The 12742-nt window shown below is 42.1% G+C and overlaps 2 long non-coding RNA genes across 2 annotated transcripts; one reads left to right on the top strand and one right to left on the bottom strand.

Annotated features, from left to right (window-relative positions):
• The first annotated feature begins 748 nt into the window (after nt 1–748).
• LOC123041195 (uncharacterized) lies at nt 749–1821 on the top strand. Its single transcript, XR_006418410.1, has 2 exons — nt 749–1224; nt 1467–1821. It is a non-coding gene; the product is annotated as an uncharacterized lncRNA (long non-coding RNA).
• A 1932-nt stretch (nt 1822–3753) lies between these two features.
• LOC123044740 (uncharacterized) lies at nt 3754–7835 on the bottom strand. The gene is made up of 2 exons (XR_006420285.1): nt 5365–7835; nt 3754–4927 (listed from the first exon to the last, which is right to left on the bottom strand). It is a non-coding gene; the product is annotated as an uncharacterized lncRNA (long non-coding RNA).
• Nucleotides 7836–12742: the final 4907 nt, after the last annotated feature.

Genomic DNA, 12742 nt, shown 5'->3' with positions numbered 1-12742 from the left:
GTGATGGTTCAACCGATAAAAGATCTTCGTGGAATATGTAGGAACCAATATGGGCATCCAGGTCCCACTATTTGTTATTGACCGGAGAGGTGTATCGGTCATGACTGCATGATTCCCGAACCCATACGGTCACACCCTTAATGTTCGATGCCGCTAGAGTAATATTGGGATATACATGTTGGTGAACCAATGTTTTTTGGAGTCCCGGATGAGATTCCGGACGCCACGAGGAGTTTCAGAATGGTCGAGAGGTAAAGATTTATATATGGGAAGTCATATTTTGGGTTTCGGAAAATGTTTCAGTTTTTTCGGTATTGTACCGGGAAGCTTCCAGAAGGTTCCGGAAACTTCCGGAGTAGTCCGGAAGTCTACCAAGGGGTCCACCACGTTCCATAGGCTAGCATGGGCTGAAGGGTGGGCTCCCTGGCCTACATGGGCCAGGCGCACCAGCCCCTAAGAGTCCTATGTGGCTAAGACATGTGGAAGGGGACTAGGAATCCGACTCCTACTAGGAGTAGGACTCCTTCACCTTGGCGCCAACTCCTATTAGGAGTAGGGCTGGACTCCTAGCCCCTCCACATATCTTACATTCTTAAGAATTTGATCCCCACTATTTCCAATTCTCTCAACATGCAGCCCGTCCACATCATCATCTAGCCACTTCAGCAATTTTCAACCACGTCAGTTCATCTCTTCATTATTTGTTTCTTCTCCAGGCTCACATAGCATCCTTGCTGGCATATTTCCCCCCGATGGTTTTTTACCAGCGCGTCGCGACCTCAAGCCACCATCCACTATGTACTTTCAGTTAATTCCCACTATCCCACACGTTCCATAAGATTACTTGAGGAGGCATTTGAGCAACCGGCCGGACTAGTGACGTCGCCCATATTCAGAAGCCTATCCCGAAGGTTCTCTTCATCTTCCCTGAATCAATATATCTTCACAAAATTTGCCTTCAAGGCTTCGAATAAAAACAGTTTTCCTTCACATCCTCGCCCCGATGTACTTCACGAGGCGACTTCTCCCTAGCGGCGTCTGTGTATGAAGATGTGGCAGCGGCTTGAGGGAATCAGGCGGCGGAGGCCTGGGGACGACAGGGCGGTTCCCTCACCTCACAGAAAATCGAGTGTGCTCTTCCTCCCTCCCCTCTCGAGACTTGTGGCAGCTATGGAGAGTGGGCACACATCAGCACCGAATGGAGGGCTTTAGCACTGGATCGAGGTGAGTCCATCTCCAGCTCTCTGTCTATATCTAGATCCCTCTGGATGGTCTGTGTGCTCCGCGCCGGCCATGTCTGCGACCGGGAACGAACAATAAAACCTAGGTGGATGTGAATGGATGGTTGGAGGCCTTCGCCGCCCACCCACACATCGGCACCACCTCCAGTGTCGTCTCCAACTCTGTTTCCTGTCGATTAGTTATTCTGTCTGTTGGTATCAGTCAGTTCATTACTTCATCATCAGGCCATCAGTCATCACTACAAATGGAGCATTCATCTGTACTTTCCACAGCCGCTGATACCACCGCGCAGGTCATATGGTGCCTTGTATTTGTGATATGATTGATTTCGTCTGATTTTGGTTAATTTGGCTAGTTTCTTCAAACTATTTCTTGCAGGAATTGTCATAATGGAATGCGAAATACTGGGACAAGTTTGCGTTTATCTTCATGATATATGAGTCCAGGAGGACCGCCCGTGAGGTCTTATCCGAGCTGAAGTTCTGCATATGTCCATTCCATTAGTTGATTTCTGTAATTGACGACAAGTATGCCTGTTTGGGTTGTCATCTCAACAATCCTTCCAACAGTATTTGGATATGCTCTCCTTAAATTCCAATATGTGGTTTCTATAATTGACATGTATGCCTGTTTGGATCATCTCAACAATCCTTGCAGCAGTAATGAGTTTTTTCTTGGTGTGTCTGTTTTTCGCTGGCCGAGTGAGCATGCGTGTGTGTTGTGTGCTGTCCGGGTGTGCGTGCATGCACCGGCCGGTTGTGCTGGTGCTAATCCTCTCTCCAAGTTGATTCCAAGGGCACTGTACTATTCCTTCTCCTTTGATTGCAGGTGCACAAAACATCGGCCACCACCAGGAGCTAGGCGGCAGTGGACTGGAGAATTTTTCTCTGTTAATTCCATCTCTCTCTCTCAATATGTTTCTCTCTCTACTCTCTGTGTTAACTCTCTTTGCTAATCCTCTATGAAGAATCAATAAATTGTGAATTTCAGGCTTTGTGTGAAAGCAACGCGTTCAGTGGGCATGCGTGATTGTATCCTACTGGTGCATTTAATCTATGTAATTGAGCTATTTTTGGCACTCGAAGTGAGTGATTGTTAAGAACAAGTTGCATAATGACAGTTTTTTATTTTCTTTCTGTAGAGATTTGTTATCCAATGAATAGATTAGTCAGAAGAGGGAGCTTTCTGATGCAGGTACAACTAGACACTATATGTATATTTATAAGATCAAAGCTGTAAGGTTCTATCGGGACTAATGACATTTGTATGACATTTGTTTATCTCCTGTTGTGGGATTGATTAAAGTAAATGTACATGGGTGTTAGGATGCAGATTGCGCACAATCAAGACTTGGGGTTGTAGCTAGGTGTTCAAGTTTTAGCTGCAGCTTGATAGTTTATTCCACTTGCAGAGATAGTGGAGATGGTAGCATATATTTAAAGGGTTTAACCAATTCTCTTTCGGATTGTTCGTCTATTGTCCAAGCTTTGAATGATATAAGTTGGAGGTTTGATCTTACTTACCTATCTATCATTCTAATGTATGTTCAAATAAGAACCATTTATTCATCATTTTGTCCTTTTAGGAGAGTCAGTTGATGAGTAAAACATCAAATTTAGGCAATATTTCCCGCAGCAACGCGCGGGGTATCATCTAGTATAAATAGAGGGGAGGGGCGCACCAGAGGAGGAGAGATCCATAGATCAACACACCAGCCCCTGGGCGTCCCTCTCTCTCTCCCGTTACACCACCGCCTCGTCCCAACGACACTTAGCGAAGCGCTATCGACGCTCCATCACCACCATGTTGTCGTGCTAGTTGTGATCCCATCTACTTCTTCGCCTTCTCTTGCTGGATCAAGGAGGAGGAGGATACGTGATCGAGCCGCACGTGTGCTAACACTACAAGAAATATGTCAACTTGTGACCTTGACTATTGGTCACTCAAAGGTCACTGTTTTTCATTTGTGACCTTTTTGTGACCAAAAACAGAAGGTCAAAAGCTGGCGGTCGTAAACTGACATTCACGACCTTCTCTGTGAGAAGGTCGTGGACGTTTATGACCAAAATACGCCTATTGTTTGGTTTTGGTCAGTAGCAGCCTCCCCAGGCCACGTAGGCATCCGACATGGCAATCTGATGTGGCACAAGAATCAGCCCGGTCCAATTCGATTTTCTACTTGGGCCTAGCCCAACAATTCAGCCTATTTGTGTTTTTTTCTGTCTGTCAATTTTTGGTTGGGTTCATGGGCCAAGCCCAATATTGCAGCCTTTTTATTGTTGGGTTGTGGCCTTTTTGTCTAAATGAATTTAGTTTTTCTTTTTTCCCAAAAGAAGGGTCCACTAGTCAGATGGGTCCCAGTTGTCAGGTTCTAGTAACAGGTTCCCATTTGTCATGTTGTGGTAAGTGGGTCCCATCAATTCAAACTCATATTCTTCATATTTCAAGCATTATTTAGATTTTCGAAGACAAAAACACACATGATACATAAATAAGAGCAACAAGATCACATAATACAAGCTCTATCCATTCCAAAACAGAAGACCATACTGCTTTGCAAGCTCTACAAGTGTAACAAGCTCTACAATTGTAATACTAACAAGCTCTACAAGTTCTTAGATTCAGACTCCTAACAAGCTCTACTAGATGAACAACATGTCGGACTCGCTCGACGACCATAGTAAAGGCCGGGAACAAACAAAACAACAAGATGGCTTCCACTGTCATCATGTTACATGAATCAGAGAAGAATTAGAATGAGGCATAGAGCAGCAAAATGAGATATATATATTCATGATCTTCACAACATGAATCCCAATCCTACGGCTGATAGTGGCCCTTTTTATACTACAAAAGACAACCTGTACACGACCATTGACACCGTTCAAGAATCACAACAGCACACTAAGAACAATGACAGGCTCCACAAGCCTGTGACATACTGTACACGGCAATAGGAGCAAAAATCTAATAAATTCATTACAGGCTTGCCAATAAAAATAACAAGTTACCTACACACAAGGAAACATAAACTTGAGAGGTTGAGATCAAGGCCTATCAACTACATCATATATATATGCATCAAAAAACAAGGCCATATGGACCAATGCATCATAATTATCAGTTTTAAACACTATAGGATCAGACCGACTGACCGAGCCTAATGAATCAATAAGTGTGAAATGCATTGACACTTTGCTCTGTCTTAAAATTGGCAGCTATATTAATTTATATTTATACTCATTAGAGATAGTCATAATATTGGGACGTGGACACTCATCAAGATAACTCTAAAAGAGTTTGACAAGATATGCAACCGGAGTCATAGATCCAGAACAATAAAAATAATCACATTCTATTCTGATGAACACTTATTTACGCTGGATCTCGAATATCACAGACACTGTAGTTGCCGGGCAACTCTATCTACACCATTCTAATGCTTAAACACTGTCTACATGAGCATTTTAATACCACTCACCGTTTCATTTGACCACACAAATAATCTGGAAAGCACGATGCAGATGCCACCCAGGTAGGCGATCAGTTTTTCTAGACAATAGACAATAGAGCAATCATGCCCTGTGCAAGTTAACAAATGAAAGGGAAACAAGAAGCTTCAGCAGCTTTTAGCTGGCAAACTCTCAAGGTTGACCTCCCCAACAGCTTCAGCAGCAGCTTTTAGCTGGCAAACAAATCAAGTCGGTTGGTTCGACAAAGGAAAACAAAGCAAGCTTATTTTCTTGACTATTTACAGAACTTGTAATAGAAAAGTAAAGTGTTGGGCATGCAGAAAAGGGCAAAGAAGAAAGTCGATGACAATCACAACTTCTATAGATGGAGATAAATAGAAATAGATAACATTTCTTACATATCTAGCTACAGCCCAACTTGTTCACCATATTCAGTCATGTCACGTTGAGAGTAAATGTTGACAGTTTATGGACATTTTGCTAGAAGGACATGTCACACTTGTATTCACATGCACATTGATCTAATGGATCAATTGAAGGCAGTTTTTATTTATTCGCATGCACTTTAAGTCAAATGGGATAATCAAAGACAGACACTCTCTATCCAAGTGATTTTAGTACTAGTGCCCGGAACCAACAGGTGGTTTACCTGATTCAGAAATTCATCCAGCCTCCTAACTAGCCGTATGATGCTTCCTTCAAAAATGTCAGTCATTTCTGTCACCTCTCCGAAGGTGGCACCCTGTGAGGAAAATGTTTCAGGACTCTACACAGAATATAACTACAAAAACTGCAGCAACAATACAGATGCAGAGTATGATTGCATCAGATGTCAAGATTATGCATGATAAGAATCGATGTCTCAACCTTTGACCAGCAGTATATGACGTCCATCAGGTAGGGTTTACAAGTTGGCACTTTTGGGGAATACAATACAAGCCTGACAGTTATTATACAGCTGAAGAGGTAACATTGTGATAGAACTTAGAAGGCCATATTATTAAGCATAGCTAACATTCAATAAGGTAGGATCTCTAACTAGTTTTACACTTATGCAGCTGAAGCTTTTTAATTACAGAACACGTATGTCGGCACGTAATTTTCTCAGTTTATTTTTCCCAGCATCTAGTAATGTTCTATCTGCACAGCAATAAATTAGTTGAGCCTTCCCAAATCTACAGTTTATTTTAACAGCACTACAATCCTCATACTACACAGTAGCCTTTCTTGGATGAATAGGTATAATACTTTCTGACAATTTAGCGTTAACAAATACTGATGCCAAGAACTCTTTGCAGTCAGTGCTCTCGTTATATCAGACAGGCAAACAATGTAGTGTCCTAGATAAACTTATAACCACATGACCGAAGCTTCATGGAGTCACAGAAATGGGATCCTAGTTTAGAATATAGATACCAGTGTAACATCTTAGAGAGAAAATTCTTTCTATGTTGAGCTCATACTTCTTTAAGAGGACAACCTTCGAACATTATATTCTCCTTAGCTTAACTGAAATAGATTAGTTAAGATAGGGACCTTCATTCGAATGGGTTTGACTAACCTTGTGTACACACATTCAGCTAGTCAATACCAAACAGGTCAAGTTCAGTGCAAAATCAAACTAAAAATTAGAATAAGCTCCAGCTTGGAATCTAATTCAAGCAGGCTTGAATAACCTTATGTACATAGATTCAGCTATTCAATACACAATGCAAAGTCAAACTAAAACATGACTTCAGCTAGGACTCAACATCTCGAGCCTACTAAGAATTCAGGTTAATACCATACATCTTGTGACCCTCAGCTTATTTAGATAATGACACCCATCTAAACTAAGAAATTTTTGGTGGATCAACAGTGCCTTAGTGCCCATCATAGGATATATTAAATAGCAAAGACAAATCGGCAGCATTTCGAAGGATGTCAACTAATTAGATCAACACATGTCAGCATGAATGAATTAGATGACATGGATGTCAGAATTCATCCTTCCACAGTTTCAGACAAATAAATCTGACTATCACTTCCTGATAACCAGCTTCAAATCCTTGAGCGTAGCAGTGTTCAACACCGTGACATCTGTATCACTCACCACAACGACAAGAAGAACACGAATTGAGATGTGGGATAAACGCACGATAAGGGATTTGGACAAAAATGTGGGCGAGGTTCGAAGAGGGCCATATTATACTGAATGAGGTGTTGTCCAGCTTGACGACGGTCACCCTCATGGCGCTGCCGAGCTCGAGGTTGATGAGCGTGTCCACGTCCGCCAGCGAGGGCTTCCTCGGGACGTCAGCCAGAATGGGGTCGTCGAGGAGCGCCGCGAGCATGGACTGCAGCCTCGCCTGCTTGGCCTCGCTGCTCTGGTAAGCGACCACCTCCTCCTCGGGCTTCGAGGCGCCTGCCGAATCCATCGCCTCTCCGTCGTAGAGCGCGATTGGCTCGGGACGCAGCGCGGATCCCTGCGGCGGCGGGTGCTCAACAGCGGCGGCGGCGCTCGGGGAGATGCGGTTCCACTGGAGAAGGGGTTGGAGGGAGGGCGTGGTAGCGCGGTGGTGGGATGTTGGTTGGAGGTTGGAAGGGGAACTGGTTGCCCAGAGCAGGAGGAAGGAGGATGTCGATGGGAGATCGGATCTCTTCTGATGGGGGAGGGGAGGGGAGAGCCGAGGTCGTAGCCGGCGGCGAGGTGAGGGAGACGGGGGAGGTGGGTGGCGGCGATGGGAGGGATCTGGATCTGAGCATTAGGGTTCGTCGCGCGGGGAGAGAGAGGAGTGGTGTGCAGTGGGGCTGGAGGTGGAGGTGGAGGCCGCGCGGAGGCGGGCGAGGACGGGGTGCGTGCAGAGGCTGGCGAGGACGGGGTGCGCATGGAGGCCGCGCGGAGGCGGACGGCGGCGGATCTGAGGGAGGGAGAGGGAGATGGTGGGAGACAGAGGCGAGGCAGAGAGGGAAGGACGGTGGTAGTGGCGGTGGCGGGGGAGGTGGGTGGCGGCGGATCTGAAGGACGGAGGAAAGGACGAGGGTGGCGGCTGTGCGGGGAAGAGAGGGGCTAGGGTTTGCTGCACGGGGGAGAGGGGAGAGGATCTGAGGGTGGAGGGAGAGAAAGAAAGAAAGAATGGAGGCGGGGGGTGGGTGGAAAATGTCCATGAGGACAGACCTAGGGTTTCGGCTCGGGTGGGTTTGGGCCGTTGGATCCGGAAGCATCCGACGGTGGTTGATGCGTGATCCGCGTGATATGCTCATGGTCCAATCAGAACGCAGCAAACCATTTGATGACCTTATGACCATATAAATTGGTCGTGATCGATTCAAGATAAAAAAAATTCATTCCATTTTTCAGTGCTCAAAATGAGTATTTTTGTGAAAGTTCTATCAAATATTTGTTCAAATGATATCATATTTTGCACAAGTTTACATCATGGATTTGCAAACAATATTGACAAAGGGAGTTTTTATTTCCTTTGCACGAAAAATCAATTTTCTATTTTTCGAGTGCCCAAAATAAGTTTTTTTGTGAAGGACCTATAATATATTTGTTGCAAAATTGGACCAAATCATTTTTGTAAAATACTAGGCCATATTTAATGCACAATTGACTAAATGGTTGGGAGAAAAAAGTTTTTATCCACCTCTCGTGAAAAAGACAAATTTCCGCCGATTCAGCTCGAAGCGGGTCAAATTTGAATTGTAGCTGCCTTGTAGTTTGCTCTTTATTTTTTCCAAAAATCATTTATAGGTACATAAGTATATATTTAATCAGAGAAGCATCAAAAAAATCGAAGATTCAACCATTAGATAGGAACGGTCATTCCCGTTGTTTTGACCGCATTTTGAAACGGGCATAAAAAATTCAAAAAAAATCAAAAAATTGGGAAACCTTCGCATTATGTCATTATATGTGGCCAAGTTCCCAGGAAAAATAATAAACTTGTAATAAGGCAATTATTTTAAAAAAAGTGTTCTCAGAAACGAGCTATCACGTGTGGAGATCAATGGCTTTCAAGCCAAATGATCGATCTTATGGCCACATTCATGGCATAGTTTGTTCAAATGATCTCGTATTATGCACAAAGGTGTATATTGGAATGGCAAACAATATTGCCTAAGAAAGTTTTCACTTTCTTTGGATGAAAAAACCATTTTCCATTTTTCGAGTGCCCAAAAGGAGGGTTTTTTTGTGAAGGACCTCCCAAATATTTGTTGCAAAATTGGACCAAATTATTTTTATAAAGTACTAGGCCACATTTAATGCACAACTGACCAAATGGTTGGGTGTAAAAAGTTTTGATCCACCTCTCGTGAAGAAGACAAATTTTCGCCGATTCAGCTCGAAGCGGGTCAAATTTGAACTGTAGCTGCCTTGTAGTTTGCTTTTATTTTTTCCAAAAATCATTTATAGGTACATAAGTATCTATTTAATCATAGAAACACCAAAAAAAATCAAGATTCAACCACTAGCTAGGAACGGTCATGCCCGCCGTTTTGACCGCATTTTGAAACGGGCATAAAAAATTCAAAAAATCAAAAATTGGGAAACCTTCGCATTGTGTCATTATATGTGACCAAGTTTCCTGAAAAAATAATAAACTTGTAATACGGCAATTATTTTAAAAAAGTGTTCTCAGAAATGAGCTATCACACGTGAAGATTCAGGGTTTTCAAGCCAAATGATCAATCTTATGGCCACATTCATGGCATAGTTTGTTCAAATGATCTCATATTGTGCACAAGGGTGCATCTTGGAATTCTAAACAATGTTGCCTAAGGGAGTTTTCATTTTCTTTGCATGGAAAATTCATTTTCCATTTTCCGAGTGCCCGAATTGAGTTCTTTTTGTGAAGGACCTACCATATATTTGTTGCAAAATTGGACCAAATCATTTTTCTAAAATACTAGGCCATATTTGATTCACAATTGACCAAATGGTAGGGTGTCAAAAGTTTTGATCCACCTCTGGTGAAAAAGACAAATTCCCGCCGATTCAGTTGAAAGCGAGTCAAATTTGAACTGGAGCTGCCTCATAGTTTCCTCTTTATTTTTTCCAAAAATCATTTCTAGGTAAATAAGTATCTATTTAATCATAGAAACACCAAAAAAATTCCAAGACTCAACCACTAGCTAGGAACGATCAAGCCCGCCGTTTTGACCGCATTTTGAAACGGGCATAAAAAATTCAAAAAAAATCAAAATATTAGAAAACCTTCGCATTGTGTCATTGTATGTGACCAAGTTTCCAGGAAAAATAATAAACTTGTAATATGGTAATTATTTTAAAAAAGTGTTCTCGGAAATGAGCTATCATGTGTGAAGATTCATGGCTTTCAAGCCAAATGATCAATCTTATGGCCACATTCATGGCATAGTTTATTAAAATGATCTCATATTGTGCACAAGGGCACATCTTGGAATTCCAAACAATGTTGCCTAAGGAAGTTTTCATTTTCTTTGCATGGAAAATTCATTTTTCATTAGGAGGTTTTTTTGTGAAGGAACTACCAAATAATTGTTGCAAAAATGGACCAAATCAATTTTATAAAATACTAGGCCATATATAATGCACAATTGATAAAATGGTTGGGTGAAAAAAGTTTTTATCCACCTCTCGTGAAACAGACAAATTCCCGCCGATTCAGGTGGAAGCGGATCAAATTTGAACTACAGCTGCCTCATAGTTTGCTCTTTATTGTTTTCGAAAATCATTTCTAGGTAAATAAGTATCTGTTTAATCAGAAATACATGGTTTGATGGAGAGACATCGAGGTTTGGACGGTGGCCGAGGGCCCCAACCCTAGAGCGCGTAAGCTCGCATGCCCGCCGCGTGGTCACCACGTGACCGTGGCGTTGCCATGTGTTCTGGGCGGCCTAGGCATGTCTAGTGGGTTGGACACTCCCCAGGTAGGTGCTAGGAAGAAAATCACAACATAAGATTCTCACGAGGAGACCGATCGATGCTCAAACATGAATAAGCAGCCAAGTGTTTGATTTGCGGTACGGGAAATGCACATGGCTAATGGGCGTGAGTTTTGGCTGAGGATGATCAGTTACTAAGAAGACCGTCTTCACAAAATTTCACCTCAAAAGGAGGAGCCTAGGTGGTACTTGCTTTACAAAGTACCATACTGGACATAAATACGAATGTTGAAGCTGGGCTCAAAATAATGAATGGATTGAGCTGGCATTTTGTGGAGGATGGTTATTTGGGCATAGGAAACCACTGTAGAAAATGGATACCATTTGGACATGCCAAAGTGGTACTTCCTTCACAAAGTGCTCTTCTGAACAGAATAGGAAAATGAATATTTTTGAATTATTTTTGAACTAGGCAAGGAATGTTTTTGACATATTTGACGAAGATATGATCCAAAACATTTATGAGAATTTTTTGGGAATTTTTGGAATAACAGAAATATAGGCTGCTTCACAACCTAGGGCAAAAACTGCCACATGGACATGACACATAGGCAAAACTGATGAGATGGCGCCTAGTCATCACAACCCACCATAATCTATAAGGCTATGACCATCTATATTGGTCATTAACAACTAGAAATAAGGCAGCAGACTAGCACTGTTTGCTTTGTGACCATTTCGTGTAAGGAAATTATGACCTTTCTGACCAAAATGGTCGCAATGGTTTAGGGTTTGGAGCCCCCCGAACAGTTTTTGACCAATTGATCTGAAATGGTCATAGATCTATGACCAATTCTTCCAGGGTCACTAACAGAAGGTCACTAGTTGACATATTTCTTGTAGTGTAAACTCGGAGGTGTCGTCCATTCAACACTAGATTAGTTGGATCATGATCAGATCACGAAGAGTACGACTACATCAACCACGTTATATGCGCTTTCGCTTAACAGTCTAAGAGGGTATGTAGACACACTCTTCTCTCTCATTGCTATGCTTCTCATAGATAGATCTTGGTTTTTCATAGGAAATTTTTTGATTTTCATGCAACGTTCCCCATCAAGCCCTTCATTCTCAGGGCCCATTGAAGAAACGACCATTTGACTTTGTCATATGCCTTTCAAAGTCAATTTTAAGTACTACTCCATATTACTTGAACCTCAAATGAATGTAGTATGGGATGGATGAAGTACAAACCTAGCTTAATGAATGCCAAATGGGCGACCAAACTTGAGGTGGACGACGGAGGTGCTCGGGCATGGTGGGTGCATTTTGCGTCACTTTTTACCTTGTGTTTTCATACCTTAATTGTATGATATTTCATACTTTACCGCTTTCATGCGACATTTTGCCTAATTTCACCAGTATCTCAAAGAAGTGGGAGATTTCATCTGTTGCTTGGAAAACACCTGTATTTGGGTGAAATCATGCTAATTAACACTAATCAACTGGAAAGAAAACCATCAACGTGGAGCCATCGGAAAGAGAAGACGGTGTGGGGTACGACACCGCCCGCTCGTATTAGCGGTCATTACCGTACAATATCACATCTGCCTGGTTGACTACTTCAACACAGAGGCCCCAGAATCATGAGAAAACAACAACCTTACCTCCATAAGGGATGGGAGGGGGGTCGACAGAAGGGCACTACGAGTCTGCCATGTTGTTGCCTTGATCAAGGAGAATGATGGAAAAGTGTACAACTTAAGTGGACCCTTTTTGATATTCTAGACAATTTTTGAAAAACATAAACGTTTTTTGAAATTCCTGAACAAATTTTGAAAAATTGGAACACCTTTTGGATTTACGAACATAATTTAAAACACAAACACTTTTTGATAACAATTTTTTAAAAGCATGAACATTTTATTGAAACACTATGCCTTTTTGAAAAATAAAAAGAAGAAACGAAAAAGGGAAAAACAAAAAAAGGAAAAACAAAAAAACGAAAATAAAAATAAGAAACACAAAAGGGAAAACGTAAAAACAAAAATAAAAAATAAAAAGGAAAAAGAAGAAAATGGAAAACCTGTAAAAGAACAAAAACCGGTTGGACCTTCTCGAAGGTTTCTAAAATCGTCTGGCTCGCTGTGGTAATGTGGGCTGGCAAATTTCTTGCG

This window comes from Triticum aestivum, chromosome 2B (genome assembly GCF_018294505.1).
Source record: "Triticum aestivum cultivar Chinese Spring chromosome 2B, IWGSC CS RefSeq v2.1, whole genome shotgun sequence".
Lineage (NCBI taxonomy): Eukaryota > Viridiplantae > Streptophyta > Magnoliopsida > Poales > Poaceae > Triticum > Triticum aestivum.
Note: the sequence above shows the minus strand (reverse complement) of the source record. Positions and strands in the feature narration are given on the sequence as shown.